Below are 14,888 nucleotides of genomic sequence, written 5' to 3'. Positions count from 1 at the left end.
GCCACACCAAATTATGTTTCTAAATTTTTAAGATGAGGATTGACACTGGATTATTTGTGCTACTGTTCTGAACTTGAGTTATTTTCACAACGTTTCAGCCAATGTAACCTCCAACCTTCTTTAGATCTATCTTGTTGAACTCGGGGAATCCTGGCAGTAGCATGTTCCTGTCCTGTCAGCCATGACTGGGTTGAAATCTAAATTTTACAAGGATCCATTGTGGATAAAGTACTAAGTAAAATTCAGGTTTCAGTTTAACTTTTAGAGATTAAAGGTTCAATCCTCCGTGCGGCCGATAGTAAAAAATACATTTGCGAAATGCTTAAGATTTCTACCTGACCATATTTAATGGAATGAGAGCATGCTAACTCCATGCATTTAAAAGGTTCTGTTCAAAATTCCATATAGAATTCCATAAGATACACCTGAAAAAAGTTAGAGGTTACATCAGCTGAAATGCTGTGAGAATAATGATAATCTTGCTGCCATCAGACTAGTTTATTGAACGGCAAGTTCAAATGGCAGCTGTGCTTTTAAACATGAACACTGGTTTATTTTCATCAAGGAAAAAATTTACATCTCTTGCAACTCTTGGTGATTTAGTGATTCTTGGTGGACTGTATAATTCAAGGATTAGGTGAAATTTTATTATCTGGAAAAACTGCTAATTCAAGGCTGTGTAAAAAAAATTTGAGTTGCACATGTATTATGCAGTGTTATTGCAAGTTTGTTTTCTGAATATCCATATATCATTTATGTGTGTGTGTGTATATATATATATTTATATAAAATGGGTTAATAAATTCCAACGAAAGAAAGAACGATTTCAATGACTTAAAAACATTATTACAATGATCCAAACATAATTCTCAATAAAAAACCAAGACCCGGAATAATAAAATAATGTTAAAAAATACACATTGTTGGTGACTACTCCCTTATTTAAATATATATATATATATATATATATGAAAGGCATATATTTCAGAAAAAAAAAGTGAACTCTGAATGATTCCTGACACACTCAACAACAATGCTAATGCGGACTCTACCAATAACTCCAATACTAACTCTAATGATAACATCAACATGGACTAAGCGTGAACTATGAACAGATGAAGACTTGAGTGTCATCCTTATATCACATTTGGGCGAGTGCCTTCTTGTACCCCAAGGGGTCCCCAGTGAGAGTACGCACACACCCGTCACATATAATAAGGAAAAGTGCAATATTGTGTAAATGTGACAAAATTAGCTCCATGAAACATCATGGCGATTTGAATGTGTCTAAACAGCGATATGTCGAAGCAACACTATCATGAGACCCCTCGCCAACACCAGCCATTCACAGCAGTTAAACATGTCTGCATATCGCAATTAAAACCAATTTTTTTCTCCATTCTTATTTCTGACTTCACTATTACAACAGGTGAGCATTAAACCTATTGTCTGTTAATTATCTAAAAGAAAAAGTACTTAATGCTGAAGGTAAAAAAATGGACACGATAATTATAATGGAATAATGTGTAGCTATAGACGTCATTAAATTAATAAAATATACAGATAACTCCAATAATTCTTGCTTTGATGTTTGTGGTGAATTCAAATTTCTAAACACTTTTGATTTATCATGTCTTGTTTCAACTAAATTTTACCTAGTACTTTATCCGTTATGCCTTGGGTCCTTGCAAACAATTCTAGTATGAATTTTGAGCACATTAAACATATTTAACTATTCCCGAGTTAGACAGATTTCAGAGTTTGACAAGATGCATCTGAAGAGGGTCGGTGGTTACATTGGCTGAAATGTTGTAAAAATTGTCAATCCTCATCTCAAAAACAAAGAAAATGATTTTTAATTTTGTCTTTCTATATTTTACTTTTTGCAAACTCACATTTTTTTTTTTTTATCAATTTAACCAAAACTCGAGTGATCCAACATGTCACATTTTCTAGTATATTCATAATACAATGTTTATTTCAAATAATATTGCTTGTACATCCTTCGTTTTGAAATGTCTGACGTTATTATTGAATATGTAACGTCACTCATAAAAATCTTTAAAGTAAACATTGATCATATATAGTTAGGTGAATAGTCATAAACTAATATAAACATGCATGTAAGATACATATATATATAAGTTGTATATAGGTCATTCTAAAACCCGACAAATATAGGACAGTTTAACTTATCAGCCTGTCAAAATATTCACTTAAATTCGGTTATTTATTCATTACTTGAACATTTCAATCATTTTTATTTCATACTTATATGTATACATTGTATATCACATACATTTATCTAATATATAAAGTTATTTAAGCTGAAAAATCAAACTTTGCTTCTGATTTGTTATTGTTATACCATGTTATTGCCAGTATATTTTATTTAGCTACAATTTATTTGGAGACATTAGTTTGACTACTAATGTGAAACATTTTTAAGTTACCACAAAAATAAAAAGAACTTGCCAAGGATGGTAACTCCTTTTAAATTGAATGATGTAATAGGGGTTGTCTACCTTTTTAAGATTAAACATGTGCAAACAAAAAAAAATTAAAAACTAAAATGATGGGGCTGTATTTTGGTTAACGCCAGGTGGGTACAACTAATATGGGTCATTCTCTGACTAGCGTATTCTTAGACCCATTTTTACCCATTTGTTCAAGCATTATCCCTTTCAGTCTTTCATTGTGTTCATCATTTTCACTTTGACAGTCACCACAATACCGTAGTTACTCTATGGAATACCCTATTTAAAATATCCTAGTTATTTCAAATAAAAAAAGGAAAAAGAACTAACCAAACAACCATAGTATCACATCTACTTTGTAGGCCAGCTTTATACATAGATACAGTCCAAAGATCAGATAGTACCATTTGTAGAATTATTAATGCAATCCATGAATTAAAAAATTTTTTTAAATAAATAAAAATTCTGTAACATTGACAGATTCCAAATAAATTAAATTTCCAATTGTCGACAAATTTTCTACCCTTCAGATTGTATATGTAAGAAACTAAATAGCAAAAGACTGGCTAATCAAATTTCCCCCTATTAACTGGGCCTACTACTTCAACTGTTCCACATCTACAGACTGAAGAACACTCATCGATTCTTTTAACATGGTCATACCATCGAAATCTCCTGTTCTGCATACATCTTCCCAATTTAATCTTCAGATTTAATCTTCCTTTAAACCTGTCAGAACTTAAGCCAGTCTTTTCGACTACAAATACACACAATTTGTATCATTTCTCTCCATGAAACGTGTGTCCTCAATTCTGATTGGCCATATTTCACTTCCATACATCACACTGCATGCATATGCCTGATAGGTTCTTTCATTGGTTGACACTTGTAGTGCTCTGCTAATTAATAGCGGTAGAATTTCCTTGAACTTACTCTATCTACTCTAAATTTCTGCATTCACAAAACTTGCTCCACTGTGCTTTCTTTTTTCTTTTTTTTTTGTAAAATAATCACCAGTTATCAAGGCCTGGAGGCCACTCAAGGATAATGGTTAATGAGTCTATGGTAGTCAATGGAACAATATCGTAGTAATTGTTAGTAGTGGAAATTTGGTAAATTGGATTACTTAAGGGGATAGCTTAGTAAGAACTTGTTTACGTTGGAATTGAAGACAACCATATTGTAGTCAGTTGGAAAGCAGGAAAATGGAAGAGAGTTCCACAGGCATGCAGTTCTAAGAAAGAAACTTTGTTCATGGAATCTGTTTAGGTTTAGACACAGATAAAAAGTGGGAGAAATTATTGATAGTGCTCTAATCGTATCACCAAGATGACAAAACTTCTCTACAACCTCAAACTTTGCCATCCTAGTATACTTTTGTTGCCATAAATGTTTGCTGTCTTGCTGTCCTGTTTATTATTTATTTATTTCTATTATTTAATCGTTTACTTTTACTTTGTTTTCTTTTTACTTTCACGGGTACTTTTAAGAGTCTGTGTTCTTACATATATGGGTGTGGGTGCATATGCTCTTGCGTATGTTACATGCAGTTCACTGTTATGTGTGTGTGGTTGGGTGTTCTTACACTGTTTCTTGCCTTGAAAGTCTCCGAGACGTGTATGTGCCATGTATAATGCATACATACCTGATTGCCTTGGCCAGCGGATGATATCTTCTTGGACGCTGGACTGCCATCTCGTTGGGAAGTGGTCACTGCAGACAGATGCATCGATAAACAAGATGGATTTGAAGCTTCGATCTTTTCTTAAAGGCAAGCCTATCATCTCAAACCCTGGTTGTCAGAGAGCCGAATCTCTAATCTGCATTCCTCTGCTGCCTAAACCACTCTCAGCCCATGTGGTCGTCAACCGGAAGCCTACGACCACAATTCCCATGTCACCCCTAATTTCCGGTGCATGTCACCCTTAATTTCCGGTGCATTCTCTCTAGGTTGATACCTGTCAAACCTAACCTTTTGTGACCCTGCCAACTCGCTGATGGGAAATTAAAATATACTTACATAACTTTCTAAAACTACCTATATAGCAATTAAGCTGGGATTCCCAATACTACACTTTGTCTACATTTGAATTCTCATCCATCTCCATTGTCTTACACGTCTTGCGTACAAATTGGTTATCCTTTCAACCTACCTATAATTCCACTGTACTTTTTTGTGTATGCAATGCTTACAGGTAGCACAAAATAATTCAGTTGCACTAAACTCCGAAATCACTGATTTTTTTACATCCACTTTCAGGTCATGATTTAGATATTTTACCAAGAATAAACCTGATGAATAAATAGTCAATATTTATACATTTAAATGACCTGAAACTATTGATTGGCACAATTCTAACATATAAAGCTATCTTGCAAGGTTTTAAAAGTTGAATCTAAATTTGAATTAACATATCGAAGATATGGCTAATTTTCATTTGTGGTAGTTTTACTATGTTATTGGCATTATAATAATGTACTTCATTACAATTTATTAAAAAGAATACAATTCTGTCCAGACAACTGATAATATAGAAACATTTTTCACTTATGACCGAAAATAATCAAATTCAGCAAGGAAAATAACTAATTTTTAATTGAAGAAAATAAGTTGTCTCCCTTACAATTAAATGAAAATATTCTCCTGGCATTTGACTTCAGGAGCCTGTTTCACAGCTATCTTTTGAAATTTTTCTTTTCTCCAGCTTTTTTTTGTTCATTTGTGGTTTCACGTGATGATCCGACAAAGAATCAAAAAAGATTACGATACATATGGAACTTATAATAGTTTTTTGTTTTTTTTAATTGTTAATACAAAAAGATAAGAAAAATTGAAAAAGTAAACAAGCAGGAATGTTTGCTTGAATGAAAACTGAAGCCTAAATACATAGACTATATATATGTATTGTGTGTATTTAGGCAGCATATTTTCATTTAAGCAAACATTGTGAAAAATGAGAAAACTTAGATTATGGTTGATTATTTAGAACACATCTTTAGAAAATGTAATTTTGAAATGAGTTGAGGGTGAAATGATATTAGAAAATAAAAATCTGTATAGTACAAAAAGAGAAGAAAGGTTGCGTACCACTGTTTTAGTATTTACTTCTATGCATAAAATGTTATAACAAATTATAAAGTGTGGATTAATGTGTAAATACATGTCATTTTTAAACAGTTAATTATATCACTTGACACACAAAAGCCGCCCAATTTTTTTTCAATGAAAAATATCATTTCTGTTATTATGAAGATAATTCAATAAAAAAATTAATTGGAAAATGAAAACAATGTTTTTTTTTGTTTTGTTTTTTTGTTACTAAGATAATACAATAGTTATTGGACACTTTTTATAAAACTTTAAGAAAATTCAAATTAAGAAAACCAAACTTGTTATAAGGGAAGTTTCATGAATAAATATTCATTTTTTTAATAACTAATAACAAACAAAGAATAAATTATATTATTTCTGTTCAAATCAACATGACTATTTTTTTTATAATATAATGAACCAATGATAGGAAATAAGTGTTTATTTATATACGTGTGTGTGTGTTGGGTCTGATTTTTTTCCTATGCACGGAGTCAAGTGACAACAACGAAGTCCCCAATTGGTTTATTCAACTATTAGTTTATCTAACCATTTGGCCTCAAATATAAAAAGTGTGATACAAGTTAACTTTCTCTTTTATCACCTTTTCAGCTAGGCCATTGATGTGAGCACATTGTTTTCCATTGCTCCTCCATCCAGACCAGCTCTGTTGACGTGCTTTTAAGACAAAATCTTTGGAGTATATTTTCTTACCAGAACAAATATGGGCAAGTCTGCCGTTCATCGTATCAACATATTAGAAAGCTTTGACATGTGTGCATATTTGGTGTGTACTCTTGTTAAATATAAATAAATCCTGTTATTTTATTTACCTCCTCCCCACAAAGTTAGATACAAGGTCAAGTGTGGGTTTGATGAATGTTTTTCTGTCGAACAAACTGGATTTGAACCTGGCGCACTCAACTTTTCAATCAGTGTCAGTAACCACTTAGCCATTATCAAAGTAATTATAAAAAGAAAAATATTTCTTTTCTTTTAATTCTCTTTTATCACCAGAATAAAAACTGATAATTCTTATACCAGGATTGTAGAGGCAGTAACCTAACTGCTTAACTCTGATTCCAACTCGTGAAATTTTCTAATGTCTCACTTCGACTTATGAACTTTTTTTGTTTTAACAAATGTCTCCATTGTAACAATACTTCAAATCGGTATAATTGTTTTTTAAACAAATTGAAGGGAAAGACATGCTTATGTTTTAAAGAATATGTTCGAGGAGGGGTGGGGGAGAAAGTGATATGTTGGATGTAATAATATTTAGGTCTTAATTCTAAAATCCATTTTATACTAGCATGGGTAACTGGCATTGCCCGGGTGGACATGAAGTTCGGTTTAAACACAGCTGCTATACTAAGGATATTGAGCACTTTCATCAATACCCCTACAAAGATTTTAAAAATAAAAGAGAATCTTCCCCCAAGAACAACCCCTCCACACCAGATATTTCGGCAGAAGGGAAATGAAGAGAAGCACTTTTTATTTCCCATATGCTGGAACCCCAACCCCTAAAAAATAAATGAATCAAAACAATTTTTCTTTTAATGAAAATAGCAGCAAGTGCTCATGCAACCGGGGGTGGGGGGAAAGAAAGAAAAAAAGAGCTGGGGTGGCAGCTTGGTTCGAACCTGAAAAGCGAAAGAGGGAAAAAAGTTACTGGCAAACGTGCTAGCTCTTATGGCGATCATTGCTTATGACGTCATGATGCTGCAAAATAACATTTTTAAACGTAATTACAGTTTAATACATGCGTTTGACTTTCAAAAATTGCGACATGAAAACTGCCCCCACCCACCTTCCAAAAAATAATCCAGTTAATCACCACAGAATTAATCTTTTTTAATTTTCACATATTATTCATCCGTGGCATTGCTCTTTCAGATGGTACTGGTTTCGACCTGGTTCGATGCAGATGATGAAAGTTTTTAGTAGAAATAAAAAAAGAAAACACACACACACACACACAGCATTTTGATGTTTCAAGGCTGTGAATTCAATAGTTTTCTTTTCTGAAAAACAATGTAAAGAATTCAATTTTAAAAAATAATTACGAGTAAAATAAAATTTATCAAGTTTTATTGTATGTTTAAATGTGAAAGAGTTGGGCAACTAATTCATTATGACAAACTGATTTATTTCCTTGACTTAAGGGTCCACCGTTTTTAAACACAGAACATAGTTGTGGATGATTATCGTGTTAAAAATAATCTAACACACCTTTTACTGGATCATTTTTCATAATTTTTGGAATTTATACTAATTTTGACATGATACGCAAGTATGTAATGTTTTTATTTGAAATTCGTTTGTTTAAAGGATCACTAATCTACACAAGTACAAAAACTTCTAAACACTAAAACAATAATTGCTAAATTCAGTTATACTCATAACTGAAAAGAAAAATGCAAATTTCACAAACACTGACTCCTAAAACGATGAATTTCCAATGATCATGTCTCCAACATATCTAAATTCGTTATACGTATCAACATTAATGAGGACACTTGTCAGAAATAGAGGGAGCAACGTAAATATATCCTCCTAAAATTCCATTAAAAATTTGCGCAGAATAAGACTCTATGAACATTTCCTGGGTCGGTCAGACTGACAGGCTAAAGATCATCCATCCACCCTCCTCATCTTCCTCCTCCTCCTCTTCTTCTTCCTCAGTTATAGATATATATATCTTTTGAAGAAGGCTAATGCAAATAAATCAATGTCAAAAAGATATGCGACAGTTACATAACTTAGAAGAGAATACCTTTATCTAAGAAATCTGATATGACAACTGCTAAAAAAAAAATGTCCTTTCAATCAAAAATGTAACCTGATGTTTGCTTTTAAATTTATTTTATTTCAATTAATGTCTTTATCCATGCAGAACAATTGTATTGGAAGATTTATGAAAAAAAAAAAAAAAACTATAAAGGATAAAACATGTCATTGTTATTGCTGAACAAAAAAGAAAATATTAGAATTTTTATGTAGTTATTTTTTCCCTGGGGAAATAGATTTTTTTTTTCTTGCTTATTAACTCTAAAAATGTTTTTTATCAAGATAAATATAAAAGGTTTCCATCTTCATCTTTTGTTCATGTTTTACTGTGACTAGACATCGAATCTCCTTAACCTGCTATGTCTTTCAATAAGTGGGACAGTCTCACTTAATCCTGTCCTTAACTTTGACCTTGAAACTGTAACAGTTAATCTGCTGCATTTTTTCCCCAATTATAAATATGTACGACTGAATTTAGTAAAAGTATTTTTATTTTATTTATTTTATTTTTTATCAATCTTATATAAAACAACAAATAGTAACTTTTTTTTTTTTAAACAAGAGCCACTACTTATCAAGGGCCACTCGAGGATAAGGGTTAATGAGTGTACAGTGGTCAAGAGGAACATGTCGGTCATCGATAGTAGTGGAAATTTGATAAATTGGATTACTTAACGGCATGGCTCATCAAGAATTTGTCCATGTTGGACTTGAAGACAACCATATTGTTGTCAGTTAGAAAGTAGGAAAATGGAACCGAGTTCCACAGGCATGCAGTTATAAGAAAGAAGCTCTGTTCATGGAATCTACGTTTAGGTTTAGGCACAGATAAAGAGTGGGGGAAATTATTGATAGTAGTTTCCGCTTAGCGAGTGTTTTTTGTGAATGTCGGGCCAGGAGGGATCATAGATTGGAGCTCAAATTAGCACTTGCCATGAAAATAACTATAAAGCAGACAGGCTTGCGACGTCTCTTCTGTGGGAAAGAGGTTATAAGGAAGAGAAAAGGACATCCCTACTAAGCTATGAAGTCTATTTTCAACTCTGTCAAGGCAGGATAAGCTGCTTCTAGTAGCTCCTGCCCAGATGTGGCAACAGTATGCAATCCTTGGACGTACTTGGCTCTTATATATGTAGAGAATTGCATCAGCAGTGAGATATTTACTGAAATTGTAGAATTTTCCCTGCAGCCCTGGCAATGGATTTGATGTACATATTCTGTCTAAGATCAGGAGTAAAGGGCAAGCCTAGAAGTTTGTCAAAATAGGGAGCCTCCTTAAGACGAGAGCCATTCATTTCAATTGATGCCATATGGGGATGAGAGCATTTATTGAAAGATAGAAGTTTGGTCTTAGATGCATTAAAATTAACCCCCCACTTCTTCCCCCATTGCGCCACCTGCTCAAAATCAGAAGAGAGAGAACTGGAGAGAACTTAGTCGTTTACGGCTTTGAAGTGTTGCCATAGATGGTAATGTTATCAGCATAAATGTCTACAAATGATCTTAGAATGTGATTTGGGAGATCATTGATGTAGATCAGAGAGTTGGGCCCAGAATGGATCTCTGAGGGACTCCAGCATTAATGCTGTGAGCTTCAGATTTTTGCCCATCAACCACTACTCTTATGAACCTATCAGAGAGAAGTAATTTAATAATTGAAAAGACGTTTCCAGCTATACCATAGCGGGAGATTTTGTAGAGTAGACTTTTATGCCACACCCTATCAAAAGTCTTTGATATGTCGAGAGCAATTGCCTTTGAAAGGAAGCCTCCATCGAGAGATTCGCTAATCCTATGCGATATAACTGTTAACACATCAGCTGTAGATGTAGCAGAATGGAAACCATATTGCATGTCACTGAAGAGGTTATTTTTGCTGAAGTGGGTGACTGCTTCTCTATTTAATACAGATTCTAGCAACTTACTCATGACGCACAGGAGACTGATTGGCCTGTATTGAGAGGGAGATGAACGATCACCTGAATTTTTAAATATGGGCATACTGATGAAGTTTTCCAGGGTGTTGGGAAGCAATTCTCCTTAAGAAAATGCTTAAATAACTTTATAAGTATGGGAGATATTTCTGGTTGGTATTGTAAATTATAGTTTAAGTGAGGAGTTGATATGAAGTTCTAACAACTTCTTTTTCCATTTTACAGGGAGTCCAGGGGATTCTCAGAACCTCCAAAATCTGCAGTTTTGAATTAACTTTCAAGGGATATTCTATAAAGTGGGGAGAACATTTTTTTAATTAAAAAGGTTAAAAACAAAATTTAAAATAAAATGATAATTTTATTTTTGTTTTTGATATTTTTGTTTTATATCCTTCAGTCTTTCAGCAGTCATCATGTGTGTGTTGTATAGAAGTGATTAAATGTCTGTCAACAGACTATTAATACCAATTGATATTTAACACTTGTAATCCATCTTGACAAAAGAATGGTTTCATTCTTTCTTTGTCTCATCAAATGAACAAACCCTTTTTCTCTTTGGTCCATTTGATATTAAAACTAAAAATAATTTGGCAATTTGAACTTTGACATTTAAACCGTTAATGGCTTAATTGTGCGTTCATTTATATCATATGTCATCAATTTTGAAGATATTTTTTTTTTTTTTTTTTTTTGAGAAAACCTAGATAACTAGCTTTTTCAATCTGGCATTGCCCCGGATGCAATGAACTTATTTTAGTTCTTAATTCCTATTTTTACACATTTTTAAACTTGGGGTAAACAAATTCTATTATGTTATTCAATTTAAAGTGAATTATTCTCAAATTTGAAAAAGCCCAACATTTTTTTCTCTTATAAAAAAAAAATCATCCTCACCGAAAATAGCAACCTAATTTAAAGTAGGCATTATTTGAGTTATTCAGGCTGCTGTTCTGAGTATTTCAGCCGATGTAACCCTCAATCTTAAAGTGTATGTCGTCAAACTCTAGAATTTGCACAGAATTTTAAATGGAGACCTTTATTTAATCCACTGAATGTAACCTGCTCAGGTAGAAATCTTCAGTAATTCGCAATTGTATTCTTTGAATTGCCCACACTCAGAACTGAACCATTATTCTTCAGTAGAGTGTCACTTAAAACTGAATTTTACATAGTATGTTATTTGTTGTGCCACAGGTCCTTGTAGACGGTTCTGGTACGATGCTAATGTGAAAGCAATGGAAATATGAAGCAAACTTTACGAGAATTAGTAAAATGCAAGAAAACTTTGTTACAAAGAAGTGATTAATAATGGAATAGGACACAGAAAAGAATTTGTGTGTGTTTGAAAAGCTTTGACTATTAGATCTTTTTTTTTTTTTTTTTTTTTACAAACGACTCTAATAATCGTATGCATATTTCCTAGACTAAGCTTATATTCAGAAGAAATGGAGAAAAATTGCTTTTTGGGGTATATAAATTGATTTTCGTAAATTTATAACTTATACAAACCATAGTCATCTCTGAAAGCAATCGTAGTATTTTGCTGGACTTAGGTGTTAACTATTAGAGTAAACTAGTTACTTGATAAAGCAACTCTAATAGGAAAAAAGAATATTCTGAAATAACACAATTGTGGTAGTTTTAGGGGGCATGGCCCCAGTGAAAAAGTAACAGAATTATTTGAAGCAATGTGTTTTTACAAATCATATTTTTATTTTTTTATTGCAACATTGATGTGAAGAAATTAAACCTTGCCAGTGAAGATTGCATGGATAAAAATGATATCATACGATGGTTTGTTAAAGAAAAACTTAAATTTGTTGACCTAGGAGGAAGATTATAACAGTATAAGGTGCAGAACGGGAGACCTTGTTGGTTTATTCACATTGAAAAAATAGTGATTGAATGAGATGTGGAACAGTTGAGATAGCAAGTCCGTTTGCAGGTAAACCTAGGACAAAGTGATCAGGATGGACTTGGAGGGATCTGGTCAGAGATAGGTTAGTTGGGAAGTCGTTTTCTAAAAGCTGTTAAACAGATGCCTGCATGTAAAACGGATATTAAACTGAATGTGATGATGATACTTGAACCTTTTAACTAAAGGTTTTGACACATTTTAATTATAATGATTAAAATAAGTAAGGCTAAAGATTTTATTTTGCATAAATTATCATCCATATAAAATGAGATCTTATTTTATATAAATTGATGCATTATAAAACTTAAACTGTTAATCTTGTTTACACTTTGAATATTTATAGATGAAGGGTGAATAAGATAAGTAGTGGGGGGGGAGCAGTAAATATAGAAATAGACATATTCCCATCCTCTAAAACTGGGCATCTTAAGGTGCTTGAGTGCCATATATATGCCAATGCAGTTGGATTGGATTTATTTTTGTCTGATGGGTTGATGGTACTGGTTTGACAGTTTGTCTGGCTGTTGTATTCCGACTGACAGTACAGGAGTCCTAACTCTTTGGTAGCACTTAGTGTGGCTGCTCCATCATCAGTTGTATAATATAAAGATGGTTGTAGTGCCATGTTGAACATGGAAAGGGACCCTGCGCCCATCGCTGGTGGGCTTTCTCAGGGTCACAATCCTGTAGATGAAGAGTTGCTGATGGTCTACTTGTATTACATGTTTAGTATTCTATGCAACCACTTTGCCTAGCACCTCTCACCCCAAAACGGAAACCTTTAAATAAAATGACAGTTCAATTAAAAATTACGATTAAACCAGGCGCAAACTCAAACAAAACCAATTCACCTCCTCCCTGGAGACTTGCATTCATGAATATCTGCGGGCTTAGATTAATTTAGATGATGAATCATTTTAAAAAAAAAAACACCTTGGATGTCTTGGCGCTAAGTGAAACTAACCTACGCTCCTCCATCCCCTTTAACCACTTTAACATGTCTGGCTATCTCCCACTTTACCGTAAGGACTCAGATATATGCATGGACTTGGAGTCTATATTCAAAACACCCTTCCCTTGACTAGGGAATCAAAACTAGAATCAGACGACCAGGCCTTAATCATAGCGTTAGCAACTTATATTTTCTCTACAGGTCTCCTTCGACCCAGGACTGCACTTTAATCAAACAAGTTTCTAATAGCATAGATACAGTACTTTTCCTTGATACTAGTGCGCAAGTGCATGTATTCGGTAACTTTAATGTCTACCACACTAATTGGCTTCATTTCTCTACTTTACAAATGTAGCTGGTAGCATAACATATAGCTTCTCTAGAACTCATTCCCTATCACATTTAAACTTCTGACCCGTCTCTTAGATGGGCAAGATCAACAAGCCTCACTTCTAGATCTATTTCCTGAAGATTGTTTAAAGAATGGCCATAGTCCACTCGACAATGCTAATCATACTATGATAATGGTAGAAATCACCCTAAACTCTCAACTCAAAGCTGAAGAGCCATTGCTCTAAACGACAAGGTACTATAATAAGCTGACTCAGAAGCCATCAGAGATCTCCTCAGAGGTGCCCCATGGGGAAATATTTTTTTCTCTTTCTGCAAAACAGTGCAAATGAGACCACTGAATGGTTTAAAGTGGTAACTGAAGCACATGTTCCCACACGGAAGTTCTATAGCAACCCCCACTCTCCCCAATGGTTTACTTCTACTTGTGCATCTGCCATTGTTCAAACGCAGCATGCATACCGCAGATTTATCTGACATAAGTCCAGTACAAACAGTCAAAAGTTTATAGAACCTAGAAGTAATTGCAAGAAAGTAGCTAAGAGAGAATGCACCAAACTAACCAGAAAACGCATTGAAGCACAGAAATTAGGAACTTGTGATTTCTGGAAAAAGTACAACAGTATAGTAAATAATGGGTAGTCAACAATTCCACCACTATTCAACAATCATGAGGTTGTTTGCACGGCAACCGAGAAAGCTAACATGCTTGCCAATCAGTTTGCCTCAAACTCTACATTGAACCCAGCAAACCACTCCCTCTCTGATTTTCCTTTGCGAACAGAAACCACGCTAGATAATCTGATAATCACCCCTTCTCAAGTACGTAATATCATAAAAAATCTAGACACCTCAAAAGCATGTGAACCTGATGTAATCCCGGCTGTACTATTAAAACAAAATGGTCTGTTGAGGTTGCTCCAGTTCTCTCCAAATTTTTCAACAAATGCCTTAACGAATCTTACTTTCCTTACTGCTGGAAAACTGTTTCTGTGGTACCAGTTTACAAGAATTCTGGCGAAAGAACTGACCCATTAAATGGTCGCCCCATTAGCCGCTTTCCTCTCTTCGCTAAAATATTTGAGTCCATAATTAATCAAGCTCTAGTCCACCACCTTACAGATACTAAACTTCTGTCCAACCAATGATATAGATTTAGGAAAGCCGTTCTACTGCAGATATCTTAACTGTAATCTCTGAATGGATTTATCGTGCACTGGATAAAGAAAGGGAAGGTAGGACAGTAGCCCTAGATATATCTAAGGCTTCTGACAGAATATGACATGAGGGTCTTCTAAGGAAAATCAAATCATATGATATTACTGGACAAATACTTAATTAATCCTTAAGAGAAGAATCCAGGTTGTCCTCG

At 33.8% G+C, this 14,888-nt stretch overlaps 1 protein-coding gene across 1 annotated transcript in view; it reads left to right on the top strand.

The window, feature by feature from the left end:
* Positions 1 to 14,888, top strand: part of LOC145303561 (uncharacterized) — a 150,595-nt gene that overhangs the window by 55,777 nt on the left and 79,930 nt on the right. The gene's annotated exons all lie outside the window — the stretch shown is intronic.

Source organism: Euprymna scolopes, chromosome 19 (genome assembly GCF_053919585.1).
Source record: "Euprymna scolopes isolate OS-2025 chromosome 19, ASM5391958v1, whole genome shotgun sequence".
NCBI classification, from domain to species: Eukaryota; Metazoa; Mollusca; class Cephalopoda; order Sepiida; family Sepiolidae; genus Euprymna; species Euprymna scolopes.
The sequence above is the reverse complement of the archived record's forward strand: the minus strand, read 5'-3'. Positions and strand labels throughout refer to the sequence as shown.